The 19454-nt window shown below is 47.4% G+C and overlaps 1 long non-coding RNA gene across 1 annotated transcript in view; it reads left to right on the top strand.

Moving 5' to 3' along the window:
* LOC129393412 (uncharacterized) overlaps positions 1–19454 on the top strand; it is a 133800-nt gene that overhangs the window by 17270 nt on the left and 97076 nt on the right. The gene's annotated exons all lie outside the window — the stretch shown is intronic.

Raw genomic sequence — 19454 nt, 5'->3', positions numbered from 1 at the left:
GGTCCCCAGGGAGCCCTTGTGGGATGTATGCTGGAGACAGCAGAGCTGTTGTTAGCCTAACTCTGGAAGAAATGAAGAGGACAGCTGCTCTTATCAATCAGGAGCATTCATTGTGTTCTGTTCCATGAGTGAGGGATAAAGTTCTTAAATTTGAGCCATAATACATTTTGGGGTCTTTTTGTTTTTGCAGTTAGCATTACTCTAACATATACATCCAAACCTTTTTCTCCTTTAAACTCATCACTCTTGCAATTCCTTGTGTAGTATCAACCTTTCTTGGTAGGCTGTAAGCTACACAAGGGCAGGGACCATGGCTTTCTGTCGTCCATCTCCCAAGCCTGGTGCACTGTTAAGTGCTCCATGATTTCTCTGGTTGAATGAAACCGAATAGACGCTTCTGGGAACACTGCACAGCGCCATCTGGTGAGCGTGGAGAGCAGTGTTGCCTTGTTTCAAAGCTTTGTTGTTCTTTGCAGAGTGCTTCTGTTCTAAACTTGCCTGATTCTGACTTCTGAATGTAACATATGCCCTTAGTCCAGGCTGCTTACATGCCTGGAGCCTAAAGCTTTGCCTTGGCCACTGATTTCCTATGATGTTGGGCAGTGCATGAGCTTGCTGCTTCCTGTTCTTTCCTGAGCTCCCCAGTTCCAGGCAACTGTCTTATAACAGTAACACTGTGAGATGCTGGCGTTTGAACCCTGGCTTCACCACGTATTAGTCATGCAACCTTCAGGAATTTAGGTAACCTCTCTTGTGCCTCAGTTTCCTCATTTGAATAATCGGGATACTAATAGTATCTATATCATAGGATTATTGTGAGGACAGAATGAGATAATACATGTAAAACACCTCGCATATTGCTTGGCATATAGCGAGTGCTCAATAAGTGCTGTTATTGTTAGGATTATTCTTGCATTTTTCAGTTTATAAAGCAGTTTCATGAATTTCAATGAATAGCCCTCCTATGACCCTTGGAGAAATACATTATAGGTAAAATGACCATTCAACACTCAGATGCAAATATTGTTATTGATAAGTTTGAGGCATCATGCTAATCTTTCACATGCTAAAACAGGAAGAGAAACTGAGGCCCAGAGAGGTTATGAGAGCTGCTAGTGAGTGGTCGAGTGGGACGCAAACCCAGGTCCTGGGTACGAAATCCCAGGGACTTGTTAGAGTAGGGTAACTTCCATGCCTGCTTGGAATTCTCCTGCTCAAGATGTCAGTGCCAAAGGCATTGTGGAGAAGGATCTTTAGGCCCTAGGCCGAGATTGCTCAATGCATGTGTGCATGCCACACACACACACACACAATCACACTTACACACGCACATCAGCACCTCTGACCTCTCTGAGTTTGGTGGACAGGTAGTCTCAGTGATATTTCTGTCCCTGGCCAGTGTCCAGCTTTGTGTCATTGCTCTGCCCATCTGCAGGTCTTCAGCATAGTCCCCATATTGTTACTTCAAAATGGGTTTCTGCCCTTATACCCACATCCTTAGAGCACCTTCTATTGATTTTTCATTGGCCTGCCTTCCCCAGTTGTAGCCCAAGTTCTGAATTTTCCTGACTGTTCTTCCCCCATGGGTCCCAGTCCCTCTCATCTACTCCACTAAGTCACAGTTAGCTACGCTGACACATGGGTTCCTGCAATTTGCTAGGAGGTGCTAAGGGGGCAGTAGGGAGTCATCCTACTAGACAACATCCTGGCTGGTAGGCCAGGTGAGTCTTTCAGGCATGGCTCTGGGAGGGAGACTAGGAGAGATGGGCCTTAGCAGAGAAACCTTTCAAAGAGCTTGCCTCAGCCCATGCAGCTGCAAGACTGGCCTGGCCTCCACTACCACACACCCCTTAATCACATCCTACCTCTCCTTCTGGGGTGCCAGGAAACAGACATCTCCTGGCTGAGGACTCCTATTCTGTAACAGCCTCTACCTTTGCTCTTTCCAGACTCCTGCCAGCTCCCTGGCCCAGCCTGTGGGGCTGGCTCATGGTCTCCTTGCAAAGATTTCTGGGGAGGGTGCTGCTCTAGCAGCAAACAGCTGCCGTGGCTAATCCATTTGCTCTGTGCACTTGCAAGATACATAATTAAGAGTTCTGCTGAGGGGGGAAATAAAGCACACCATTAGATTTGTTTAGCATATTACGCCAGGTCTAGTGCCCGCCTGGGCTCCCATGCCACACAAGACATTAAGGTAAGACTCCAGAAACAGCCCCAAGGTTGCCTGATGGAATCTGCTCTGTGTTAATTCCAAGTAAATATTTGCTATTCAGGTTTTTATATGCTTTACCACCAGTGGGGATTTTGAAAGGTGGGCTCCCCCACCAAACACTATTCATTTAATTATCAGACCACTTAAACATAGAGTTCCTAAGGCTCTCCCCATTTGCCCCTGTGTCTGCCTTGCATTTTGTTTCCTTCTTTTTTTTCCTCTGGATCTTGCCTTATTCTTTCTGCCAGCTTCTCCTTTCTCTTGCCCTCTTCCATATCCTCAGTGTCCAGAGCTGGGAGCTCAGCCTCTCTCTGGTGGCATGGAATGAGCAAGGAAAGGGCACTCACAATCCTGCATTAAGGAAGGGCCAGAGCTTTGATGTCTTCCTCTGAATTCTTTGCAAGGTGGGATCAGGCATGGTGCTGTGGCTGAGGTCCCAGAGAGGAGAGGGTCTGGAAGGCTCAACACAGGGCTGGAAGAGTTTGGAACTAAAGAGGAAAGAGCAAGTAGAAGAAAGTTGGGGTCCAATGGGAAAGGGCAAGAGAAGTTTCTGAGGGTCTTTCTAGAAGCCAGCTGGTATGGAAACTCACTTTCAGGGACAGTAAGGTTTAATGCATAATGACCAGAGGAGTGGTGGACACCCTTATAGCACCCTGTGAAAGGTGCTATTTATGGCTGCCCAAGAGTCAGAACAAGAGAGCTTGCCCTGCACACCCACACCAGAATTAGAAAAGAAAATATAAGGAAAAAAACCAAAAGAGAGGGTGCTCTTATATCTGCCACAGCATGGCAAGGAATCCTGAGAAGGAGGGAGAGAATATGGCAGAGCTTAACCTGGCACCATCTTGGGAGGCAGTGGTGACGCTCACACTTGGTCTCTGAGCCTCTCAAAAGCAGAATGACCTCAGAGGTCATGTTGGCCAATCTTGAGCATCAGTCCTCTGTATCCATAATAATGATGTTTCTTCCCTAATAATATGGGACACACCACCCCATGTGGTTTAGAGTCCATTGTAGGGCAGTGCGGAAGGTTAGAAAGCTCTTCTTCACATTGAGACGGCATCTGCCTGAAACTCCTGTGCTCTACGGGCCCCAGGTCTCACCTTGGAGTATCCAGAGAGTTTGTCCAATCCCTCCACCTGTGATTTCTCACACATTTGAGCTCAATCATCAAAGGACTTCTAAGTTTTTTTTTCTGGCCTCAACAAACCCCACTTTTCCCCTTCTTGATATTTATAATAATTCTCACTATATTGTCAGTCACTTGTGTAAGATGTAATTCAGTGTTTCCCAATAGACTGAGGACTTCAGGAGAGCAGGAGCTCTGTTTTATTAACTGCTATAACCCTGTGCCCAGCCAAGTGTCTGGCATATTGGAGGCACTCAATAGATATTCGTTGGATGAGTTAAAGACAGTATTTGAATTCCTTTACTTTCCTTGCCTTCTGCCTACCCTTTCTGTTTTCCTCTTAAGGTGTATGATCAGAGAAGACCAGAGTGGGGCTATTGCCTCCCACTTTACACTGGGTTGGCAAACTTTTTCTGTAAAGGACCAGCTAATGAAGTTTTACAGTCTTACTTCTAACCACTGAGCTCTGTCATTACAGTGCTAAAGCAGCCACAGACAATATGTCAATAAATAGGCATGAATGCCCAATAAAACTTTATTTACAATGGTGGGCCAGATTTGTCCTGTAGGCCATAGTTTTTTTTGACCCTTCCTTAGTTCTAGGAATTTTTTTTTTTTTTTTTGAGACAAAGTCTCACTCTGTTGCCCAGGCTGGAGTGCAGTGGCACGATTTCGGCTCACTGCAGCCTCCACCTCCCGGGTTCAAACGATTCTCCTGCCAAGTAGCTGGGACTACAGGCACATGCCATCATGCCTGGGTAATTTTTTGTATTTTTGGTAGAGACGGGGTTTCACCGTGTTAGCCATGATGGTCTCGATCTCCTGACCTCATGATCTGCCCGCTTCGGCCTCCCAAAGTGCTGAGATTACAGGCGTGAGCCACCACACCTGGCCGAAGTTCTAGGAATCTAGACTAGAATTGGATTTGCTTTTGAAAATAACCATATCAGAGAGCTCTTAGTGCCAACCACCCAACCAAGGAAGAGTGAGCAGGAGAGAACCCTTGGCCTCTTTGTGGCAACAGCAACCTCTGAAGCAAGCAAAAAGGTTAACTGCAAGGCCTGTGACTTGTACGAGGTCAGGCTGATAATGAAGCTGGGTGACTACTGGGGAGATCACTCCCTGTACCTGAGGGCCTGTCACTGCTGGACTAGGTACTCAGTGTGCAGCCCAAGAGTGGAAATTCCATCCAAGCAGCAACCATGGCTGGAGGTGAACATCCTGGCCCTAGTGGCAGCTCTAGCATTACCTGGGGAAGATCCTGACAGGGGACACTGTAAGCCACCGTGCCTTAACTAAAGCAACTGATCATGGTTAAAACTGTGGGATGTGGGCACCGAGTGGGGATGTGTGTGCCTGTGAATTCGGCTGTGCCCATTTGCATGTCTAAGATGTGCATGTAGAATGTTCCTGTAAATTTGGAGCTATGGAAGGTGTGTGCTTGGATGTGTACATACTTCCGTCACTGAGCGCATCACACTCTGATGTAATTGTTTGAATTTCTCTTCCTGACTGGGGAGCTCCTTGAGGGTAAGAGCTGCTCTTCTTCATTTGCAACTTTCCAGCACTTATCACAAGGTCTGATCCTTAGTAAGGGTTCATAGTCTACTTTAGATTTAATTAAAGTATTTAGTTGCATTAAATTGAATCGAGAGTGGGTATTCAATAGAGCCATGGTCTAGTAGAGGGAATCATATTAATACATGGCTACATTTGCATGTGGAAACAGCAGGTTTAGGTGCAAGTCCCTGAGTTAGGGTGTATGTAAGCAGACATGGTGTTAGTGCAGGGCATATATGCATGCACATGTAGGTATGGTATTTGGGGGTGTCCATTTGAAATGTGCATGCAGATAAGAAGATGTTAAAATATGATCATGGGCCCAGAAATGGGGTCTTATGTAGATACATATGATGTTAACATGCAGATAATAAAATATTGTGGGATGTTTACATGAGACATACAAATGGGGGTTGAGGGTTTATGTTTATGGGATATAAATATGTAGAATGGGATATAGCATGCATGTGTACATGAGGTGTATACAAATATACGCGAAGTATACATGAAAGACCTAATTGCAGATGGGCTGGTGGGAGTGATGGTTTATGTAAATATTCAACAGATATAGGGATTTGGGGAGAATATACACAGGGAATATGTATGTTGGGGGTATGCATGCAGACATAGGCTGCCTACGGTGGATGTGTATGCCAGAGTGTGCATTGCAGACGTGGCTTGTTGAGGCTGAGTGTATCCGGGAGGTGTGCATGGCCTGTGAGGGTGCATGTGCACTGGAAGTGTGCAAGGAGGCTTTGGTTATTGGGGTATGTAAGTGGTGGAGAGTATGCATGTGGAAATGGACAGTCGTGAGCATATGTGTAGGATTGTGATTGTCGAGGGTGGGTGCACACTACCAGTGTGCCTGCCAATGTGGACAGTTGAGGATGGTGTGCAAACAAAGGTGTGTCCATGTAGACAGTGGTATCAGCATCTGGAAAATGCTCCCAAGCTATGTGTCCCTCTTTTGTTGGGCTGAATCTCATTCTGCACTGCTGCTGTCCTTGGACGTTGGCCTCCTGGTCAGGGTCAGAAGACAAAGCATTAACTTAGCAGAAGCGGCAGAGCTTCCGAGGCTGAGACATCTCTGGAACTAGATGCCCAGGAAAATCATTAAAAATAGATAAATAAAAATGTTCCCAGGAACTCTTCAGCTGTTCAGGGAGGGAGGTGCATGTTGGGAGGAGAGAAAGAGACCCTAAGCAAAATGAGAGAGAGAAAAAAAACACAAGGTGAGGAGAGGGAGGAAGAGAGCAAGTGAATGAGCAATTTAGTTGAGCCTGAGGCAGGAGTGGCAATGGCAGCAGCTAACGGGCTGACAAGTTGTGTATGTTTTACATGCCCATTAACTCGCTTCCTCAATAAAAATGCAGAGTTACCACCATCCAGATATACCACTGCTAGAGGAAGCCTGTCTGAGCCGCCTGCCTCTAGTCTGTGGTCCCAGGGACAGCTCAGTCTGAGGCAGTCACTGTTAGGCAGTGGGAAATAAGTCCCCAGCCTCTGAATGGCAGAAATTAGGCAAGGCCCAGAGGAAATCAGGCACCGGCATCACCAAAAATCCAATCAGCTCTCCCTCTCTGGGATTTTTTTTTTGTACTATATTAGCCTCTCAGGGGACACCTTCTTGGGTTGGGAATGTGCAGTGTTTTTCAGGGGAGGAAAGGGAAGGAGAAAAGGAGAAGAAAGAGCAGGTGGACTTGGTGAAGGTGGAGAGAGAACAGGGGCCATGGAATGGAGACTCGGCTTTCCAGAATTATGGCATTAGGCTGGGCTCAGGCTGGCAAAGAGCTTGGTTCCACCCATGACAGGTGGCAGCTTGGATCTACAACTCAATGTGTGCTTCTAGCTCTCCTGCAGAGGGTTAACCTTAATTTGCTATCCGGGACTGAGTGTGCACCTACTGTGAGCCCCAGGCTGGTCTGAATACTGCGTGGCAAATACCAGAGAAGTGTGCGACATTGTCTCTGGCTTCTGCCCTCTGGAAGAGGACAGAGGAGGAGCAGGAAGTTCTAGAAAGAGCATAAGATTGGGGAGACTTGGGTTCTGTTTCTAGCTCTGTGTGGTCAGGGAAAGTGACTTGCCCTCTCTGGGATTCCGTTTTTTCTTCTTCTCATTTGTCTTTTCTTATGTTTCAGATAAAAGATATACCCAGCTTACATGATCAAAATAAACACTTCATTTTTCAGCATTCAGGTTAACAATGGCATCATTCCCCTAGACGAATAGTAGTAGAATACTAAAAGGTCCTCAGCAATGTTTTCCAGAACAAAGGACAACCTCTCCATAGTGAAATTCAAGTCGCCTCCATAACAGATGCAGCAGGGCATCAATCCTGGGCAGATGACTCAATCACTCTGAGCCATGGTTTCATCTGTGAAATGGAGATCATGACAGTTCCTCACTTCATAGTCTTGTTGTGAGGATTAAATGAGATAATATATGGAAAGAAGTTAGCAAAGGGCTTGACACATAGTAAGTGCTGATTCAGTATGAGCTGTGATTATCATTAGATCCCGAGGCTCTCCGAGGCTCCTTCCAGGGATGTTCTGATCATCTGACACCTGAAGTCAGAAAATTTAAAAGGCAAGTAGGTGTCCTTCACAGGCCAGCCCTGGCTATTGGAGGAACCCACTGGACCACAGCGATAGAGGCAATCTGCAGCCTGGGCTGGCTACAGGGGAAAAGAGGGAGGTGTTGGATTCCCGACCTGTACAGGGACAAGGTAGACAGAGGAGCAGCTGCTTGTCACAGAGGCACCGGCACAGAGCTAGATGGGCATAAGAGCTTTCCTGGGGGTGGGTAGTCCTCCCTCTTCTCTTTTCACCCCAGCAAAGTCAGAGTCCTGGATTGGTGTTGTGTAGCCTTCAGTCCTCCCAGAGTAACATCCTCTCTTGAGCACTGTCCTGCCTGCTTGTTACACAGCTAGGTGCTTGGGCTACCACCCGGGAAGCCACAGCTGCTACAGGGAGGGTGAATGGTCCCTACCCCCATTCCTCATGGGGAAGATAGTACCAATAATTGTAATCATATTATCAGTAATAGCACCACCACATTTATTTCACGTATACTATATGTGGGGCACTGTTCTAAGTACTTTTTGTATAGGAAACCCATTTAATTCTTATGATCACCTTATAAGATAAATACTGTTATTATCTCCTTCTTGTAGTTGAGAAAAAGGAGGCACAGGAGTTAAGGAAGGCTTGAATCAGGACTTTGCCTTTGGACTTGTACCAGAGACCTGTACATGGTCTTTTGCAAGAGATCCCCTTCATAGGGGAAGGAGGAAGTTCTCCGGTACAAGTCCAAAGGCAAAGTCCTGAGTCAAGGCTTTTAAGAAAAAAAAATTGGAAAGAGATGCATTTAAATATTAACAGTGGTTGATATTAACAGTGGTTGATGTAGGTTATGACCTCCCCTTCTACTTTTTACATTGTCTTTTTTTTTTTTTTTGAGACTGGGTCTCACTCTGTCACCCAGGCTGTCATGAGTGCAGTGACACAATCTTGGCTCACTTGCAGCCTCGACTTCCCAGACTAAAGTGATCCTCCACTTCAGCTCCCCAAGAGGCTGGGACTAAAGGCATGAGCCATGACGTCAGGCTAATTTTTGTATTTTTGTCCATGTTCCTAAGCAAAATATGTTCATTTGTAATGTGAAAAAAATTAAGTTTTATTGAAAGAGTGAAATCACTTCTGTCTTCTCCAGGCATTTTGCAGCCCTCTGGGGCCCTCAGGGGTGCAGGAAAAACTGGACACTACCAGGGAGGCCTCTCTGCCCTTCTGTGGGCCAGAGCAGCGAGTGTGCTGCATTAAATATCTCAGGCTGGGCTGGGCACGGCGGCTCATGCCTGTAATTCCAGCACTTTGGGAGGCTGAGGTGGGCGGATCATGAGGTCAAGAGGTAGAGACTATCCTGGCCAACATGGTGAAACCCCGTCTCTACTAAAAATACAAAAAATTAGCCAGGAACGGTGGCAGGTGCCTGTAATCCCAGCTACTCGGGAGGCTGAGGCAGGAGAATTGCTTGAACCTGGGAGGTGGAGGTTGCAGTGAGCCGAGATGGTGCCATTGCACTCCAGCCTGGGTGACAGTGTGAGACTTCGTCTAAAAAAAAAAAAAAAAAAAAAAAAAAAAAAAAAACTCAGGCTGTTTTGGGTTGTTTTCTGAAGTCAGAGGCCAAACTCAAGGCTCTGAGTTTGCTGTCACCCAGGAAGTCTGCTGGGAGGTTCAGACCAGACAGCTTGTACAGTGGCCTCCTAAATAGGTTCATGTGTGAGACAGAAGCCCTGGGAGCCTTCCCAAAGCCAGTGCAGGGAAGATGCAGAGATGGATTTGGAGGTGGAAGTCATCCTCCCGTGTATTTCCTCACTCCAGGGTCCCAAGCTTGGGCCCTACCACCACCTGTCTGCCCATCCCCACCACTGCCTGCCACTCTGTTTGATCCCAGATCTACCCCTCTCTGGGGCCCCTATCTGGCATGGAGTGTCTAAGGACGGGGGCGGAGGGGGAGCAGAGAGAGGGTGCAAGCTCCTGGCGTGCTGGTTTGGGGTGCCAAGAGGGACAAGCACAGAAGCTAAACCCGGGCACCCCTGCTTCTTCCCCTGGCTGCTAGGATCCTCCATTCAGATCCACTTTCCCTCTAGAGAAAAAGGAGCTGTCAGAAGCACAGAGGAGATGCTCAAGATAAAGGAGTAAGAGGCAGAGTTGCAGAAGCAGGGCTGCCCGGAACAATCAGCATCCAGGGAGTCTGTCCAGATCCGCAGCCTCTGGGATCCTGCGGAGGAGACCCGGCTTCCGCAACTCGTGCAGGGGGGCCGAGGGCCTGTCGCTCACCCTCCACCCAGCCAGCCTGTCTTCCTTGGGGACTGTCTTCCATAGCCCATCCTGCAGAGAGAGAGGACGGTGGCTCAAGGGGGCCAACAGTGTCTCCTTTGTCCCCTTTGAACCTCCAAACGGAGGTTGTGAAGGGCGGGGGCTCCCCGGGCTCAGGCATTCTCTGCTTGAATGTGTAGTGTTTATTATGCCTGGTTAAAGATCATTAAAGCCTTTGTTGGGGGAGCTGACTGACAAGGAGAGCGGATTAATATTAGAACACGCTGTCACAACTGGTGGAAAGGCAGGATTGATTTTATAGGGAGTTTAGTCAGAGCTGCGTGTGAAGCCCCTGGGGTTGCTCTGGAGTGTATCCATCTCCTCCACTAGGAGGTCCCCGCGGGAATACTCAGCTGCAGTGTTTATGACAACCAAAGCTGCATATCATAGATATAGTATTAGCTGCCTTTATTCAGCTGCCTTGCTCTCAATTGCCCAGGCTCCCAGTGGCTCAGTCCCATGTGCCCAGGCAGCTGCTCTGGTCAAAGGAGCAGTCCTGAGCTAGACTAGAAGAGCGCACATGTGTGTGCATGTGTGTACACATGCATGTCTGTGTCTGTATGTGTGTGTGCATGAATGTGCATATGCACGTCTGTATGTGTTTGTGCACACGTCCATGCTCGTTCTGCAGTGGAGGAAGGGGAAGCTCTAGAGTCCCCACTCCTGGAGGATGGTGGTGAGCACCCTCTACTGTCTTCCCTACACATCATCCAGCAGGGTTCATAGATGGCCTCTCACCCCAGCCCAGAGGCTGAGGATAGAGCCAAGGAAATGAGGTCTTTCTTTCTTTCTTTGACAAAAGTTAGAAACTGGAACTTGGAAAATTTATATCTCCAAGAGATTGTTTGCCTAAGGATTCACTGAGTACTACTTTGAGAAGACACACAAGAGCGGTGGCTTGAGACTGAGTGCCGAGCCAGGAGTCAGCTCTGCTACTCCTTAGCTGTGTGACCTTGGGCAACTCTGTTAACTCTCTGGGCTTGATTTCTTCATTGTTTATACGGGGATAATAAAAATGGTACCTGCCTTACAGAATTAAGTGAATATTACAAGCAAAGTGCCTGGTATATAGTAAGCACTCAATGCTACTGTATCATTACCTGACTATTCCAATATATTCTGAATAGGATTCAATTTACAAACCTTTAGTTTGAACCAAGCATTTCTGGAACACCTTTATTGCAGAAAACATGTCCCGCCCATGGAAGCAGAAGGACCATGGGGGACTGTTCATGAGTCCTTTCCTCAATTGAAGGCCCATGGAGCACTGGGAGGAAGTCCTGACCCAAGTGGAAAGCTCTAGGTCCAACACTGTGCACTGGGATGGGGACCAGGCACTTGGCCTGCTGGGTCTGAAATGACATAGAGTCAGGGCCTTCCAGTTCAGCCCAGGTGGACACAGGACTGGAGGCCAGCCTGACAGGCACTGGCCACCGAGAATAGATGCTGGGTCTAAGTCCCACCAGAACACAGATAGAAGAAAAATGTTGGGTTGGTGAGCAGTAAAGAGGAAACTGGCTATGCGTCTGGGTCTCATGCAAGAAGCCAAGAGTCTGAAAGCCAGGAGAAGGCATAACTCATCTTGCTGAACTGTCACAGCTCTTTGGATAAATGTCTATCACAGTGCTCAGCAGGTGGTTTCACTTTTTCATAGAACATGAACATGATGCCTCTGGAGCCAGAGTACCTGGGTTCCAATTCCCAGTCTGCCACTTAGTTCACTGTGACCTTGGAGAAGTTATTCTCTATGCCTGAATTTCCTTGTCTTTAAAATGCATATAACAATAGTACTTACTTCATAGGGTTATTGTGAGGGTTAAATGAGATAATACATGCAAAGCATTTAAAACAGTGTCTGGCAATAAGAAACTCTCAGTGTCAGCTGCCAGCATAGTAGCCATCTCTCAGTCTCCTCTGACAGACTGAGCTCCCCACGAGGGTAGAGACCTAGAGTCACAGTTTCTAAGTCCACAAGACCCAGTCCAGGGGCCATGCACATAATGAGCACTCGATAGATGTTTTTTGAACTGTTGGATCAAGTAGGATAAAGCGTAGTCACACCTAGGGCAGTGGGGGGTGACCTGAAACTGCTAGGGTGCAGCAAAGCCAAAGATGAAAGACAAAACAAGGCCAGATGCCAGGTTGGGTATTGTCAGGATTAACAGAGTTGAGGTCGGGAGCAGAATTGATCGCAGGGACTTCGGTGTCTGATGAGAGCTCAGTGGTAGAATCAGAATCCAAGGGGAAAATCTGAAAGAAGGTGGCAGAGGGAGGTGAGGGAACAAGAACCAAAGCCTAGGAAGTGCCCTTGGTCAGCCCAGAGAGAAGAGTTTTGCACACCATCCTTCTGACAGTGGTGGTGGCAGGCAAGTTTGGGGATTGTGATGCTTATAGGCTCTGAATCTGGAGCTTCCTGTAGGTTTGCAATGACCCAGATACCCCAAACCCAGAAGAAGAGAACTGAAGTTCTGGGAGGAAGGGGAACAGCAAGGTGAGAAAAGTTAATCAGATTGCAGAGGTTGACAGGCAAGATGTGGAAATATAGGCCATCAGGATATTGTAAAACAAAAACCAGCAACAACAAAACAACATACAAACCAGCACTGCGAGCCTTTCCTAACAACAAATATTACAAAATATTTGTGTAAAATAGTTAAATAACTAAAAGTTCAGAGAGGAAATTAAAACATCCCAAATTCTACCTCTAAGAGATAATCACTATTAACATTTTGGTTAACATCTGTTGGCAGATGGAGGTATTCATAATCTCCATCAGTGTCCCTCCACACCATCCTAAATGAACATGCATTCTAAGGAAAAGAAAACTTGATTGGTTTGTTAGCAAATGCAGCTTCAAAGTGAGACCCCCAAATCCTCTCCCCACCCCCACTCCCCTGTTCTAACCAGATTGCAGCCTTTAAGCCCCTCCTATCTGGAGCCAGCAATGCTTCAGGCATTTCTTTCTGTAAGACACCTATAGATTTGTGCATATAACTTTATGTAAAGTGGGTTCAGACTTTGCATGTTATTCTGTTATCTGATTTTTTTTTTACTCCATAAGATGTCAAAGACATCTTTCCAAGTCGATAAGTACAAAGCTACATTATCATTTTTAATGATTGCGTACTATTTTGCTGTTTGTATGTGTCTGAAGCATTTTCCTATTGATTGACATTTAGGTTGTCACTAAAATTTTGCTACTATAAATAATGCTTCAACAAACATTCTCGTAGTTATATTTTTTCATACTTAAGCAATTATTCCCATCAGGTAAATTCTTAGAAATAGAACTGCTAAGTAAACAATCATGCATATTTTATATTTTGATACATAAAACTATCTTCCAGATAGATAGGTTCTTACCCTTCAGCCCTGCAAAAGAGTGTCCATTTCTTGATCTAGGTAACAAACTAGATTTTTGTCAGCTCTTTAAAAGAATCTCTGCTAATCTGATATGTAAAAACAATATCTCTTTTCTTGTCTTTGATTATTGTTGATGCTTAATGGTTTTTATGTTTATTGACCATTAGCATTTCTTCTCATTTGTGATTTGCCTGAATATTAAAAATCATGAGAAAAAGTGTAAATATAAGAAAATGCCATATTATAGAAGGATTTTGGTGTAAGAAAAATAGTTACCATGCAATTCAAAGTGATTAAGGTACAGACTGCAGAGTATTACTATAGTATAATATTTTTCTTTAAAAATATATTGTTATACAAAGACTAAAGGCTAAAATAACACTTTCCAGAAGGTTAATGGAGATTATCTCTGGGTTGTACTTGGGAAATAGGTGGTTTGTTTTTTTTTTAAGTGTTTACTCTTGGTTTCCAAGTTTTCTGCAATTAGAATGATTACTTTTATAATTAAAAGCTCCCAAGACACATTAATAAAGCCACAAAATATTCTTTATGTAATCTGTGTTACTCTACTACTGCTCCTTACCTGTAAACAGCCGCAAAATAATAGGTTTCTTGAGCTAAAAGCAACCTTAAATATTTTTCCTTCTTTTCCATTTAAAAAATGAGAGAACTGCAGCCTTGAGAAGTTACATGACTGAGCCAGCAGAGATGGGAGAAATGAAGTGATATCCTACAAGACAGCAACAGAGGAGATGAAAGACATACCCTCACACCTCCACACCACTCCCCTCTTCTGCCAGGGTCCCACTTCTCTAGAGGACCAGTGCTATGTTTAAATTGCAGAAGGATGAATTTGCTTGGACTTTAGATGTGAGCCCAGAATTGCTGGTAGAGTGGGCTACAGAAATCTGAAACCTGGAGTCCTTAAAGGCTAGGAGAGTGGGTGTCTAGTCCAAGCTGAGAACAGATCCTGCCTGAGATAAGAGGAAGACAAAGGTGCTTTCTGAAAGTGCAGGGATCTGAGGTATTAGATGGCAAAGAAGGTGAGTGCACACCAGCTCCTCCACCCCAGACTGCCCATGCCTTTCTAATGGAGCCCTGGAGGGAGATCCAGGGGCCCCAGCCCAGCATACTCCCTGGAGACTCCAGATCTTCCCCATCTTCTTCCCTCCCTTCCCCTCAAGACCTTGGAACCAAGGTTTTGTTTTGCAATTTGTTGCTGGGTTTTTTCTTCCCTTTCTTTCAGAAGCCTCTCTGGGATTCTGCTCCATTTGGAGGTTGGGAGAGCAGCACGCTGCCTCTGGAAATCTTGTTTCCCCTGCCACATGACATCAGTGGGTTATATTGCAACTTTCCACATGGCTGCCCAGACACAGACAGTTGTGTTTATGAAAATCCTCTTGATACCAGCTTGGAGCCTCCCTGACACTCGAGGCTCCTTCTTGGGCTGTGGTGTGTTCTGCTGAGAGGGGCAGTTGACAGAGGGTGTGTGGAGGGCCAGCTCTGGCCAGGAGCTCAGGGTAGGGGCTCTCCCTCCACCCCAGCAGGAGCATCTTGGCCTGCACAGTGCTCAGCTCCCGCTGGGAAGAAGCCTCCAGATGGACAGATCATAGGTTCAGGGTCTTTCTGACAGTAGGGGCCAGCTGGGGTTGGACAGGGAGGGGAGCAGGTGATCTTTTGGGGAGAGGCCGGCCTGGGGGTCAGAATCCCCAGTTTGATTAGTTCTGTTGCTGGTCTGTAGTGTGACTGGATGAGGCATTTCACCAATCTTGGTGTCAATTCTTTATTTCAATCCCCTAAAACTGGGAAAATTATCCCTGTTTCTCCCCACCAACAATGGGGCTAAGGATACAATGACAAACTATCAAGGAAACATTTGGGAGAGAAGCTCAGAAGACTTAGGAAGGCCATTTATCTCTCTGAGCTTTAGTTTTCCTTTCTATAAAATGAAGGAGTTATGTTAGTTGGTTTCTAAAGCTCCTCTAGTTCTAAAGAAAAAAAATTAAACCATGGCTTTATGATTTTTTTTGAATCCTAGCCACTAACACTAAATGATCCATTGATTAATACCCAGGGATCAAAGTGACCTAGGAAATCTGAACTCTAAGTAGAACCTTAGAAGGGTTAATTTAGAGTAAACGGAGTGATTTGTAGTGCCCTGCTCTTTTGCATGGTGGCCCTTTGAGCCTCAGTGTCCCTAAGTGCTCCCTAAAGAGCTGTGATGTTGGTGGGGGGAGGGTGTCTGCGCCCTCCCAAACCTCAGACATCTGGTCACTCCCCCCTCAGAACCCCTGGTCCTAGTGGTCATCTGTGATCCGGGCCACCAAACATTCTCTCTGGGATGGGTGTCCTGTCTCCCCAGAGTGTAAGTGCTGTGGGGGCACAAACCATGCCTTGGGGTCTTTGCATCCCTCATACTGTCATGCACAGTGATATTCATTCATTCATTCATTCATTCATTCATTCACTTATTCCTAGGTCTTGGAAAAATTAAAAAGACATGGCCTAATGGAAAGTGATCATTCTGCAGACTTCCTGAGCCCCTCCCCACTGCTCCACCCTGCTAGGTAATAAATGCTAAAGAAGAGCACAGCAGCTTCCATCTATCAAGTTCTTACAATATACTTCTCACCATGATCCTAAGAGGTGTGCACTCTCATTATCTGCACTTTATAGTTAAGGAAACTGAGGCACAGGGAGGTTAGGGAACTTGTCTAAGGTCACACAGTAAGTAGTGGAATCCAGATTCAAACCTAGACAGTCTGACTTCAGAGCTCAGGCCCTCAGCCTCCGCATTAAACAGTCTTTTGACCCAAAGGCTAAAAGAAGAGAGAGAAGGGAGGGCTCACTTTTTCCAAGGAGGTTTGGGAAGGGTTTTCTACACGAGGAGCTGTTATGCTAGAGCTCTAATACATGAACTGTTATTCAAAACTTCGAGTTTGAAGTTTTCTTCTACTTCTGACCTTGTCTCTGCTTTTTCCAAGTTCCTTTTCTCCTCCTATTAGGTTGTATGGTCTTATTGGCAGAGGCTTTCTGGAAATGTCTGGTGATCCTTAGTTGTCCATAGCCCTGGAGTAGGAAGACATTCTGCACTCTGCACATAGACGTGACTAGGGACCTTACCTCTGGCCAGCAGCTGGTGTGACCTGCTCTACTGGGAGAGGAAGCCGCAGCAATCCTGCTTCTCCATTTTTCTTTGCCTACCCCTTCCTCAGAGAAAAAGAGGTGGGGTCACAGAGGAACACCTGAGTGACTCTCATCCTCTCTCAGGAGGACTATAAACTTGGTGCTTTTTGCCCTTATCGCCATGGGGGTCCCACCCCCTGTAATACGGTAGCTGCTGGGCACCACTTCTCAGGGTCTTGCAAAGGAAGGAAAGAACTGCTGGGCAGGGATGAAGGAATGTCCAGGTCATGGCAGTTACTGAGAGGCCTGTGCAGAGTGAGGGGTGCCTGAGCCTCCCTGCTTCTGCTCTCCCGGCATGCCCTCCGGATTCAGGGGAGTCTCCTCAGGTGTGATTTAGAAGGGGCTGGTGCTGAGCGGTTGTCTTTTCCTAATGGGCCTGGGTCATAATTCTCAGCAACCCTCTCTCCCTCCCTCACTCCCACCCCCTCCCAGTGGCTACTGCTCTGAGACATTTAGGGCAGATTTAAGATCAAAATCAAATCAGATTCACCAAACAAGGTGTCACGCCAGGCAGGAGGGCTGGGGCCTGGGAGTTATAGCCTGGAAGGCCTCGCAGTTCCCTGGAGACTATTAAGTGAGTATATTTTATGGCCAGACACAACACCAAGCGAACCATCCATAAACCAATTACAGGAAACTTGCCCACACATTGCAGGGAGTGCCGGTGGGCGGCTGGGTGGGTAATGAGCAAGCGTACCCTTGCGGCCATCAGGCATTCTTGAGGGTCGCACCTGCGGTGGCACCCTGGCTGGCTCCCTCCTTAGGACACGGCACCTCCCAGCAGGACAATTCCCCAGAAAGAGTCAGCAGTGAGCTCGGCCCTTTAGAAGCAGCGAGTTCTCAAGATGGATGGGATCCATCTTACCAAGAGAAAAACCAAAACTCTGACACAGGAAGAGTCCTTACTCTTTCTTTGACTCTGCCTCTGTCTCTGGGCTCCTGAGGAACAGAGCTGGGAACTAATGATGTGTCTCCCAACCTAAGTGCAGCACTTTCACAGGCCACCAATGCTCAGGCCGGAAAGCAGATTTCACCACAGATCCTGCCTGCCACACTGCTCTCAAAGTCATTCTTAGGAATCCTGCAGACCCCACGCCCAGGTGGGGCCACCGCCACTGACTGGGGCAGATACTATCGCCTCCATGCTGGGCTCGCATCCCGTGAGGCATACCCTTACCTGGGACCTCCTAGATAGCTCGAACCTAAGTCCTGGACCATTAGATCTGAAGAATGTCCCCCTCTCCTTACCAGAATGCGATCCGTCTGAAATCAGGAACTGTGTCAGTTCATCTCTACATCATTTAACAGGCTTCCTGGCATATGAGAATTACTCAGTGAATAGATGCTTAATAAATGAATACATCTGAATCACCACCATCCACAGTTGCTTTCCAGAGAAGGAAGCTGAAGTCTGCAGAGGCAAAGTTACTTGTCCAAGGTCACACAGTAAGAGTGACAGAACCAGAACTAGGACCCAGATCTCTATCTCCCCTGCCCTGGGCTCTCCTCTCTGCAATGTGTGGCCTCCCCTCAGATACCCCAGGCAGGGCCCCTGGGGCTCAACTGAATGATCTAGAATGAATTCTCTGTTCCTCTCCTACAGGGAAAATGCAGTTGTACCATCCATTCTGGCTGCTGAGGTCTCACTTTTAGAATGGGTGGAATCTTAGGGGAGGATGGAACTTCCTCTAGTGAAGCCCTGGGGAGGCCAAATGGTCCCCTCTCCCCTTTGCAGCCCCCACGGCTGCCCCCAGTGTCTCCCCTCCTCTCCCTCCAGCTCTGCTGGAGAGTCTGCTCTGAGCTCCTGCTGGCCGTCTCTGAGGACCTGGGAGAGGCTCAGGAGAGGCAAAACCCAGGGGACCCAGCTGCTTCCCTGCCAGGTCCAGCTGCCCTGAGCGTTGATGGCTTGACAAGTGGCATTAGCATAAAAACCTCTGCAGTGGCAGCTGCCGGCTCTGTGCCAGAGCCCTGGGCGTCCCTGCTCAGTGCCATTCACTGTCACCGGGGGAGGGCATCTGCCAGCCAGAGGTGCATGGCTGTCTCTCATATTAGGCTCCCCAGACTCCCGGCATCTCCAGTGGGAAGCTCTCTCAGCACCCCCGCAGCCTGCGCTGGTACCTCCAAACTTTTTCCCCAGAGGCAAATGGCCCCCCTACCCTTGGTCCCCAGCACTTTCCCATCCCCAGGAAGGCCTCAGATGCCCCAGTCCCGTCTACTTTCCTGACTGGAAGACTCTGGCCTTGCAGCATGACTGGGCTCAGTTTCTCCCTGTCCTCCCATGCCTCTCTTTTCAAATTCCCCTTTCCCTCTGAGCTAGGATGCCCTATCTGCCCCTCCAACTTCTTTCTACCCAGGGCAAGACAGGGACCCTGCAAAATACTGCTGGAGATGAGCACCTCAGTGTTGTTCAAGGGCAAGGAGATAGATGTTCCTGGACTCTATGCCCAACTCCCCCTCAGGCGACGAACCTGCATGGTGGGTGGAAATGTGAGAGGCAACAGTGGCCCTTGTTAAAACAAATGGCAGGACCTCCAGGGTTAGCAGAAGAGGAGACCTGAGAGAGGGATGCAGGTGATAGTGGGGCAGAGAGAGGGAGCCCCCTGCAGGAGCCCCCCTGCTTCTGGTGCCAAGGCCAGGTCCTGCTGCCCTTTCTCCAACCTTTGTAATTTGAACACACAGATGAGGGCCTGAAACCCGTTTTCTGGGTTTCCATAGCACAGATTTTATAAAAACAAAGCAAAACTGGTGGAAGACTAAAGAGCAGCAATTACACTAAGCAAATGGCCGATGAGCCCTCCTCTGCCCTGAATCCTGCTGGTCACCTTGGTGTAGAGGCCCATTCTTACTCATCTCCTCCTCCTCCTCCTCCTCCTCCTCCTTCTCCTCCAACTCCAGTACACAGGGGCCTTCTCTTAATTCCCACCTTGGGCCTCTGTGATTGCTCTTCCTTTTGCTTGGAACCGCACTGCCTCTGCTCCACGGAGCTCTGAGCTGCCTTCCAGAACTCTCAGTCCTGGGGAGCCCCTGGCATTCCTCTCACTGCTGTGATGCCTGGATCTTGTTTTTCATAGAACCTCCCAAATTATGAAACTGTATACCTTTGTGTAAATAGGTTTCATGTTTTGAT

This window comes from Pan paniscus, chromosome 9 (assembly GCF_029289425.2).
Source record: "Pan paniscus chromosome 9, NHGRI_mPanPan1-v2.0_pri, whole genome shotgun sequence".
In the NCBI taxonomy this organism is placed as follows: domain Eukaryota; kingdom Metazoa; phylum Chordata; class Mammalia; order Primates; family Hominidae; genus Pan; species Pan paniscus.
This window is presented reverse-complemented; position numbering and strand designations above follow the sequence as displayed.